The 10345-nt window shown below is 40.7% G+C and overlaps 1 protein-coding gene across 2 annotated transcripts in view; it reads left to right on the top strand.

The window, feature by feature from the left end:
- The first annotated feature begins 5484 nt into the window (after positions 1 to 5484).
- Gkap1 (G kinase anchoring protein 1) overlaps positions 5485 to 10345 on the top strand; it is a 63376-nt gene continuing 58515 nt past the window's right edge. For both annotated transcript variants that reach the window (XM_013158393.2, XM_063243639.1), the window contains exon 1: positions 5485 to 5607. The gene's annotated coding sequence lies outside the window, so the exon portion shown is untranslated. The remainder of the gene's footprint in view (positions 5608 to 10345) is intronic.

The following is a 10345-nucleotide window of genomic DNA, read 5'->3' as shown; positions in this document are numbered from 1 at the left end:
TGGTCTTTCATATAAAGGGGTTTCTTAAAATGTGAAGAGCCTCAACTATTTACTTACATTTAAGAATGAGGTGCTAGACCATGCAGGGACCAAGAAGGGAAAAGTCAGATAGTGCTTTCTGAAAGCCAACTGGCAAGCAAGCAGACTGAGAAATGCCTGGCTTGCAAAAGCAACTGGCTGGTTCGGAGAACAGGCCGAGTTGATAGCAACTGAATGTTTGTATTGTTTGTTTGACTTTGTAGTACTGGGGCCGGAGATCTGAGCACCTATAGGGAGGATAACAGTATGCAATATAGCAGCTATGGGGGATTTCCTTCTATCTTGTTTCTGAAATCCAATATTGTTCTCATTGTTTTGGCTTATTGATTGTTTTGCGTTATTCAATATTGTTTTGTTTTTGTTTTTTGGTACCAGGGATCGAACTCACAGTCTCTGGCTTGCCAGGCAGGTACTTACACCACTAAGCCAAATCCTTGGCCCTAATTTTTTATTTTATTATTTTTTAGGGTGCTTTTTTTTTGTACCAGGGATTGAATTTATGATCTCCTGCTTGCCAAACAGGTGCTTATGCCACTGGCCCTCAAATATTGTTTTGATTGGTTTTATTCTGTTTTGTTTTGATTTTGAAACATCTGATGGAATGGACAACTATTGTGAAGATACCAAGATATACTACAGTAACCATTGTTTTCCCATTATCCTACTTTAGTTCTGTACCAACTTCACTGCTTTGTTTTGATTCAATTTTTTGTTTTGTTTGTTGGTCTTTATTACCTTTAAAATAAAAAAAAATTATACAAAGAATGAGGTACTACTTGGGAGGCTGAAGCAGGAGGATTTCTTGTGTAAGTAAGGCCAGCCTGGGCAACAAGGCTCCACTGCAAAAAATAAAAAAAAATAGAGAATACATTAGAGCCCATTTTGGTGTAAGCTGGCAGGGTTTGTTAATTGTTAGGCTTCATTAAGAGACAAGCATCAAGCCGCATTCTTCATTGTAAGACCTCAAACCTCAGTATTTGCAGGTCTCTCTTTTTTTTTTGGACCAGCTACTTTTCTCCTAAGAGAAAATTTCAATCTCCTGACAAGATTTTCAGAATTCTACAATCTGAATTTGGGATGAAGCTGGTGACGTCTGTCTCATAATTCAATATGCAGAATGTCACTAAATTCTGCTTTCAAGGGAGAAGATAGGAAGAAAAAATAAGGTAAAAGTGAAAAAAAGGGGGGCTGGAGATTTAGCTCAGTGGCGTAAGTGCCTGCCTTGCAAGCAGGCAGTTGTAAGTTCGATCCCCAATACTGATAAAAGGAAAAAGACAAAAAAAAAAAAAAAAAAAAAAAAAAAAAGTGAAAAAAAAGGAAAACATGGAAACAAAGCTTTTGTAAATGAGGAGGGATTGAAGGAAAGGTAGAGGAATGGGAAAAAAAAACAAGTTGTATCATGTACAGGTACAAATTCTCTAAGATGAAGGTGATCATTATGCATTATCTAAAAATGCACCAATCAAATCTGATTAAAAAATAAATTCTGCTTTTCTGTGCACCCTGTTCTGATGCTCTGCCTGCGTGTCTAGAAGGATCTCTGGGGCAGCCTCTTCAGAAGGTAAACTATCTTTTGGTCAGGCTGCATAGAGTGAATATTGAGGTGGAAGAACCTCACTTCTCTTTAAAAAACTTTCACAGAGGTTCAGTTGCGCAGCACCTCTGCTCTCAAAGACATGGCGGCTCCATTTTTAGTCTGTCAGAGTTCTATGACATCAGTAGGTTCCCGCTCTGGCTGGCTCTGCCTCCTTGCAAAGCTTAGCAATTAACTTTCTCAGCTTTAGTGAGTAAGTTAAACTCATTCATATGCTTTCTTTTAAAATTTTTAAAAAATTTCTCCATCCATTTGTTTTCTACGTTCCTAGGTTTTATTGACATCCTTTTCAGGAGGCTCTTTTCCTGTTTGCTTTGTTTTCATATGCTTATATCATTTCTATTTCTGTCATTTTAATGAAGTGAGAAAAACCTGTGTGTTCAATGCACCACATTTAAGCAGAAGCCTTCTTACCATTAGGCCCTTCCATGTACCCATATAATGAACATTTTTCTAAGATTCTTCTAAGAAGGAAAAATTGAGAGCAGTTATAGGTAATTTCATAAAAGTTAGATACAAATACAGTAACAGAAAATCTATACCAAATTTAAAGGCAGTCTTTAAAATGATTACATGTCTTGTATATAGTACATGTGTCAGCCTCACCATAAACTGGGACTGAGTGCTAAAATTCAACCCCTGGCAGTCACAACACAACCTTCATGCTGTGTAACATGGTACATCATTTTCTAAGCTACAGGTGATTTTGCTGTTTTCAATTTGTCAAATCTTTAATCAATCCCTGTTTATTGTTAAGATATTATAGCAGGTTTTTAATGTATATTGGTTCTATATTTGATATGGTACAGATAGCATCACTGTAGACATATCCATTTGAGATACACACCGGAGATAGAACAGAATAATCTATGACAAATTTTAAAGCATGGCCGTTACATATGAAGCCTAGCATATGTTGGATTTATAATATAGACAGATGGGCATTTTCTGTGAAAGAAAGCCGTTACCATCTGTAATTTGAGCGGTCAGAAGCAATTAGAAATCCCACACTAGCAACATAAAACTTAAAGTACGTGTTAAAATGAAGTGTCTTCAAGAGTTTACCATATTAAACCACTCATGGCCCTGAACACCCTAATTCTAGTAATTCAACTCCTCACAGTTTGAAGGCTTTAGTGCCAGGACCACTATCACTCTCTCCAAGGCTATTCACTGCTCTAGCAGTGGTATGGTATCACACTTGTAATTTTTTATGAGATGTAAATGTATGTATATATGCCTCAGTTATCTATAAATAAGATAGTACTGCTCAGTGACAGGGATAAGTTCTAAGAAATGCATTAGTAGGTGATTAAAGCATTGTTCACACATCATAAAGTGTCCTTACACATTCTAAGCTACAATGTTAGTGGGTATAATATTGCATCACACCTCTTTTATATTTGTGGAGCCCATTTTTTACCAAGATGTTTTTGTAACTATTTATAAACAGTGTACAAAACTTTGAAAATCCTGTCTTCTAAAAAAGAATATTTATTTATTTATTTTGAGATGTAGTTTCATTATGTGGCTCAGGCTAGCTTTGATTCTCTGGCCTCTTGAGCAGCTGGGTGTGTGCACTACCATTCCCAGCCCCTTAATGACTCTCAAAGTCAAATCCTTGACTTCTTTAAAAGATCTTGTACCCTCTGCAACCTCAGAGATAGTCAGCTTCCCATTACTGCAACAAATACCTGAGATACTCAACTTATAAAGAGAAAAACTTTACTTTGGCTCAGTTTTGAAGCATCCTGTCCATGACTGGTTTGCTCCACTACTTTTAAGGCTGTGGTGAGGGAGACATCATAACATGGAGCAAAAACTGAACCTGTTCATCTCACAGCTGGGAAGTGAAACAGAACTTGAGCAGAGGGCTGGGGTTGCACTATCCAAGAGTCCCCCCCCTCAAGGGCATGGCCCCATGATCTAAAGGCCTCTTACTTTGCCTTAACTCTCAAGAGCTCTAGCACCTCTCAGTATCTCCAGGGTGGGGACCAGTCTTTGTGGAGGACACTTCATACCAAAACGACAGAACTCTGTTACTCATTTTCAGGATCATTCCCTATCTTCATCTAACTAGTAACTATAGCCCCTACTCTAATTTTACAATTTCAAGCTTTTCACTCAACTGGTTTCTTATCTTTCTGGATCATTCCCTGTAGGATCTAAACTGCAAAATACAACAATTCTTCAGCCTCATGAGAGACACCCATCTATATACCTCCCCATCACTGATTTTCACCCCCCTACCTTTTCTGTGCGTTTGGTAACGAGGATTGAACCCAGGGCCCTGTGCATGTCCTTTTAAGTTCAGTAGTCACAAAAAGCTGTTAATTTCCTCAAGTTTTTAAATCGTGAAAACAATATACTGAATTAAATACAAATTCACCAATTTGTGTGTGCGGATCATTCTCCGTTGTCTCCGCCACTTCTCAACAAACCCTAGAGCTTCTGGAGCCCTTGCGCTTTCTTTGGCCTTCAGGTATGTCTTGGTGCTCTGGCTGTAAAATCCTCCTCACCTCCTTTAGAATCAATCCCCATCCTGCTTCGCACTTTTCTTTCCGAATCCTATATATCTGTCACAGGCAGGTGATAGAGGTTCTCTGACCCTCTGCAAAATTTTGCATTTTTGCATGGCACCTATTGCGATCTTTTACTACACAACTGTTTTATCTTTGTCTTAGTCCTTACTCTGACAGCACAGAGAAAGTCTACTCCCCTCTGGCACCCCGCGGCATCTCACCTAAGGGGGAGTGTTCCACCACGAGTGGGAGCAAAGTGGTTTACGGAGACAGTGCCACGCAGCGCAACCAGCCCTGGAAGCCAGCACAGCCTGGCTCCCGCTCCGTCGTAGGTTGCCATTTGCTGGAGGAGTTCAGTAGCCGCTTCATTTTGCTTGTAAGATGAACCATTGCTCCTGAAAGAGTAGGTAGACAGCGGGCCGCCGCCTCGGACTGCAGTTACTCTCCCAAGCGATCCGGCACGGTGCCATCCGCGCTTCGCTAACGGGAGGTCGCCCTCGAGCTGCGGGAATCCCCGGTCACCCCATCGCACGGCGTCCTCCACGCCGGAGCTCTCAGCGAGGCAGGTGACCCGCGAGCTGAGGGGGAGCGGCCGCGGAGCCCAAGTCTCCCGTCAGGCCTCCCTCTTTCCTCCCGCTCCGGGAGAGGCCCCTTTGCCCGTGACCCCGAGGCCCACGGCGCCGCCGCCTACGTGAGCCGTTTGGACCCTGCCCGGCCCCCGTAGCTCCGGTCTCCAGCAGGTGGTTCTGGTCCTCGCTCCAACTCTGGGCGTCACGTAACCCGCGCGCCTCCACACAGCGCCGGCGCCACGACCCACAGGGAAAATAAACAAACCCCGCGCGGCGGCGAGCGCGCCAGGCCCCGCCCCGCCACTCGCCTCCCGCCCGCGGGCCCTTGCCCGGTCGCTCGCCGCCGCGCTCTGCCGCCCTCACCCCAGTCTCGGCGCGCTCGCCTTGGCCGTCGCCGCGGCCCGAACCCCTACTCCGCCGCGCGGCCCGGCCCCTGAGAGCGTGACCCGGCCGAGTCCCAACGCCCAGAGTGGCCGGGACTGGGGCGGACGCGGTCGAGCGGAGGCCCGGTGAGTACGCGGGGCCCGTCGGCTGTACGCCCCGGGCGCCGGACTCGCAGGGCCTCAGGCGGGCTGGCCGGAGTGCGGCGGCTGGAGGGCCGCTCTGGGGCAAGGCCGCGGCGGCGGCGGGCGGGACGGAGGGACCCGGACGGCCGCGAGTGACAGGTGTCGCCGCCCCCGCCCCGCCGCCGCGCCCCCGCCCGAGCCGGCGCTCGAAATTTCTGGAGCGGGGACCTGACTCGCTGTTTGCTGCTTTCCAGGTTTGAAGCCGCTGCTGCCCGAGCTGTGTCCGCCCAGCCCCGGGTCTTCCTCTGCATAGTTGCGAGGAAGTTTTGGAGCATCGGTCATAGCCTGAGAGTGAATTGGACTCCTTGGGGAATGAGGTACTGTACAGTGTCTCAGTGGGACCAGCTGCTACTAAAAAGTAAACGAGCAGAATTGCAGTATTTTTTTTTTCTTTTTTGCTGTTACTGTTTGGAAGTTCTTTCAAAATCTGGGGGGACCTTTAGCTTCTAGGATGTTTAATAAATATTGAACAGAAGTGACGAAATAGTTTATTACTCAGTCTGTCATTTCTTTAAATCTCTTTTTTTTCCCTACACCTTAGATTTTTCAGTTGAGTAAGGGGTAATGTTTTCATTAGGACTGAAGAGTATGTTTCTTACATTGAAAAATCAGTGACTTTTTCCTGCAGCTTTTACCATTATATCGTTGTATAGTAAATGCAGTTAAAACCAGAATCATCAGGTTAATAAATTTGACTTATACCCATAAAAGTATTTGCGAAGCTGTATGACCAATTAGATACAATATATTAGAAATAAATCTTTAGGGGCTGGGGATTTAGCTCAGCAGCATAAGCACCTGCCTTGCAAGCGGGCAGTCGTGAGTTCGATCTCCGGTACCGATAAAAAGTAAAAAGACCAAAAAAAAAAAAAAAAAAAAAGAAATAAATCTTTAGCTGGGCGTGGCGGCACCCGCCTGTAATCCCAGCACTTGGGAGGCTGAGGCAGGAGGATCACTGAGTTTGAGGCTAGCCTGAACTAATAACAAGCTGCCTAAACCCTTGAGACCTTGACTCCAAAAAAAAAAAAAAAAAAAAAAAAAAAGTAAGTAAATTTTTTAAGATCTAGATTTTTTTCTCAACAACTTGAAACCAGTGACTTTGGTAATAGTTAAATCCTGTTTAATTATATATGGTCATTAAAAACTTACTTATATGATGCAGTATCAAGTCTGGTGGCTTCAGTGTCACAAAGTAAGAATCACCTGGGTTATCAAAAGAACAACATGGCTGGGTGGATGGTCAACACCTATAATCCCAGGAGGATCACTAGTTCCAGTTGACCTTGCCTGATTTAGCCAGATTCTGTCTCAGTAAAAAATACAAAGAGCTGGGGATGTAGGTTAGAGCAGAGGCCTTGATTCAATTCCCAAATACCGCTTCCCAGAAATATAGTGGGCAAATAAAAATACATGACTTTATTCATGAGGGAAATCCTTACATCCTTACTCAGTATCTGTTTGTACTTTGTGCAGGGGTGTTGGTAATTGAATGCAGGAGTGCTGAGCCGCATACATAGCCTTTTTTTTTTTTTTTTTTTTTTTAATTTTGATACAAGCTCTAGCTGGGTCACTTATCCTGAACTTGTGATCCTCTTGCCTCACCTTCCTTAGTACCAGGGGAATTGTTGCTGGGAATGGAACCCAGGTCCTCAAGGTGTGCCACACTGTTGCTGTACCACTGAATTACAAATTAATTTAAATTTTGGGGAAGGAGTTTAATTTTGTTTGTATTTTTGTGGTGGATTTTCGGGAATGCACTCAGGGCCTCATGCTTGCTGGCCCATCTACTGAGTCACTCCCTCCCCAGCATATTTTTGAGTGGGTAGGAGAATGTGCTTGGGCAGTGTAAATGTAACATGCAAAAACTCCACCAAGTTCAATACACTTTTCTTTCTATTCTTGACAGATACTATAGAAGATGAGACCTGATCTTGAAATTAGGACCTTATGGGGGTAAACAGAATGAAGAGATTATACTTATGGAGTCCTTGTACTAGTAAAAATGAAATAAGAGAAATGAAAAATGATTAATTTGAGGGACAGATCCTAGAATGCCTCATAGAAATGCTAGCCACCTAACAGCAATTTGAGGAGTGAATTAGAAATTTTAAATGGGAGAGATAGAGGCCGTCACAGGCAAAAGGAATAGCATCAAGATAGGAACAAGTTAACTTGCATTCAGGAAATTCTAAGTAGGTGATTTTCCTCGAATTCAGATATAATCCAAAGAGGCAGAATTGTTGTAGAAAGCCCTAACATATACCATAATATTCAGTAAGTCAAAAAAGGGCTTTTTTATAAAATGAAGACTTCATATACTTTTGACATCACTACTTTCAAGTATAGTGGAATTAGTAATTTTTACTAATGGTAGCTGTGGGATTATGAAAGATGATAGAATAATAAAGAATACATTTGTGAGTTTCCTGTATCATGCTTGCCAGGCAGGTGCTGTTCCACTGAGCCATATCCCCAGCCTGAAAATTTCTTCTTTTTTATAGGAAAGGTTTGTTTTTATTTTTACTTTTTATTTATTTGCTGTGTTAAAGCACAAATCTAGGGCCCATGTGGATGTTAAGCAAGTGCTGTACCACTGATTGATACCTACAGCCTTAAAAGTTTTATTTTTTATTTTAAAGATAGTAAAATCCAACAAAGCAAAACAGAACAAAGCCAGTCAAAAGCAAAGCAGCAAAATTGGTACAGAACAAAGTAGGATACTAGGAAAACAACAGTAGCTACTATCTTTTTTTTTTTTTTTTAGTATAGTATATCTTTTTATCTTTACAATACTTGTCTATTCCATCAGGTATAGCAAAATCAAAACAAAAAACAAAACAGAATGTTGAATAAAGCAAAACAATTAAAACAAACCAAAACAGTGAGCGCGATATTGGATTTCAAAGACAAGATAGAAGGAAATCCCCCGCAATTGCTATAGTGCCTACTGTCATCCTCTCAAGGGATACTCAGACTACTGGCCCCAGGCCTGCAAAATCAAACAGACAATACAAGCATTTAGTTGCTTAGTTGCTATCAACTCAGCCTGTCCTCTAAATCAGTAGGTTGCTTGAGGTGCAGGGTAGGTGGTGGGGAATGTTTGTAGGCTCATGGGAGGTACTGACTTTTCCTTACCAGAAAGGCTGGCTAGTTGCCTTGTTGGATCCTCCCAGAGTCAACATGCTGATTCAGCCTTGACATTTTTAAAAGAAGATCCAAAGGGGAGAGGAAGGAAATACAAAATAATTATTAGCTTTCTTGCCTAACATGAATCAGGTACATATTCATATTAACATAAGTAGTATAATAAAAGCCCACTGTACTTCCATTTGCATTGTGCCTTAATTATATCACATAGGAATATATAAAAGAGCATGTAAATTAATGAATTTTTAAGACTAAGTGTGTTTGAAAGAGTTAGGGAGAAGAGCTATTATTTAAATTGTTTAATACTGACATCATTTAAACATGGCTGAAGGTAGAAGTTCATGACCCAAGACTGAGGGAATACTAACCTTAGCTAAACTCTGAAATAGTGTCTTTTAAAAATCTAGTGTCCTAGCCCAGCGTGGTGGTGGCTCATGCCTGTAATCCCAGCACTCGAGAGGCTGAGGCAGGAGTATTGTTGGGAGTTCAAGACTAGCCTGGGCTATAAAGTGAGCTCAAGGCCAGCCTGAACTGCATAGCGAGACCCTGTCTGAAAAACACAAAAAACAAAAACAAAAAAACCTAATGTCTTCATGGCTTCTAAGGTTTAAAAAAGAACTGCGAAGAATTCTTGGCTTATCTCATATAACTATCTCATTAAATTCTTAAAAACTTATGTAATGTTCTCCTAAAAGTATACAGTAATTAGTCTTTGACAGTTGTTCATTATCATTTGACTTCTGCATCACTGCTGTAAAGGAGTAAAGTAGACTTGTACTTAATCCTTTGTAAATTTTGAAACAGGCACAAAAATCAGTATTTCATTAACTACATTATGCTTAATATTTTAAGTATATACAATAATTTTTCCTTCAAGATGAAATTTTTTTCTTATAGAAGTGTATGGTAATTGTAGACTGTTTGGGAAAATTGTAAAAACTGAAAAGGAAAATAAATGTAATGATTAGTCTCACATTTTTTTTTTGTTAGGCAGATTTATAATATACATGATTTCAAATTGAGGATTACTTACATGTTATTATAGTTCCATCTTTTACTTGAAACTTACATTTTCCCTTCTACCACTTCTGAAGTACTGGTTAGAATGTCCTTTCACGTTGTATGCAGGTTTCATTAATGGCTTTTGAATAGATGATGTTTAGTGTTTTGTTTTTTAAAGAACAGCATGAAGTAGTTTGAGCTCTTCTAGTTGTCTTATTTTCCTATCCCTTTAGCTGTAGACTAAGTAGAGCTATTTTTTGTCTTTAATATTTACTGTTATGTAAAATATAACATAAGTGGCTGCCACTCTTCTGTTTTTTTTGTGCCGTTACCCAAATCAAATGAGATTATAGGTATTTTCCTCTTTACAATCTACCTTTTCAGGATTGAAGTATTTGATATAGTGGTTGTTGAGTGGTACAGCCTTCTCAGAAAAATGATTTTGTTTTTCAAGTATTTATCATTGGTTCTTTCCTCAGTTAACAGCATTTACTCTGATGCTTACTTTTTGCTTTTTCTTTTATTTCTTTTCACTCATTTAGTAAGTATTACCTATTGGGTGTCTCCAGTTTAGGACAGCTGTGATTCTTGGGCTTAAGGTAAACTGATACTTTCTTTCTACAGTGTGTTAGATATAATCTTCAGGTCTCTGATTTGTGGCAGTGTCTACTCCTCCATGACTAAATACTTTCTCATTTCAGAGATTAAAGTCTTTGAGTTTCAGAGCCTGTTTTGCAGTGCAGTCAGGTGTTCTCAGTCACATTTTAAATCTTCAAAATCTTTTCAAGATTTTTTTACTGTGAAAATTATGCTTGTATCTGTGAATATAAATTTTAAATACTGTATTATGTATATCATGAAATAAAAATATACAGTTCTTCATCTAGGCTTTTAAGTGATCATTTA

Source organism: Cavia porcellus, unplaced genomic scaffold (genome assembly GCF_034190915.1).
Source record: "Cavia porcellus strain 051 isolate PalLab524CR breed Dunkin Hartley unplaced genomic scaffold, mCavPor4.1 scaffold_2, whole genome shotgun sequence".
NCBI lineage: Eukaryota > Metazoa > Chordata > Mammalia > Rodentia > Caviidae > Cavia > Cavia porcellus.
This window is presented reverse-complemented; position numbering and strand designations above follow the sequence as displayed.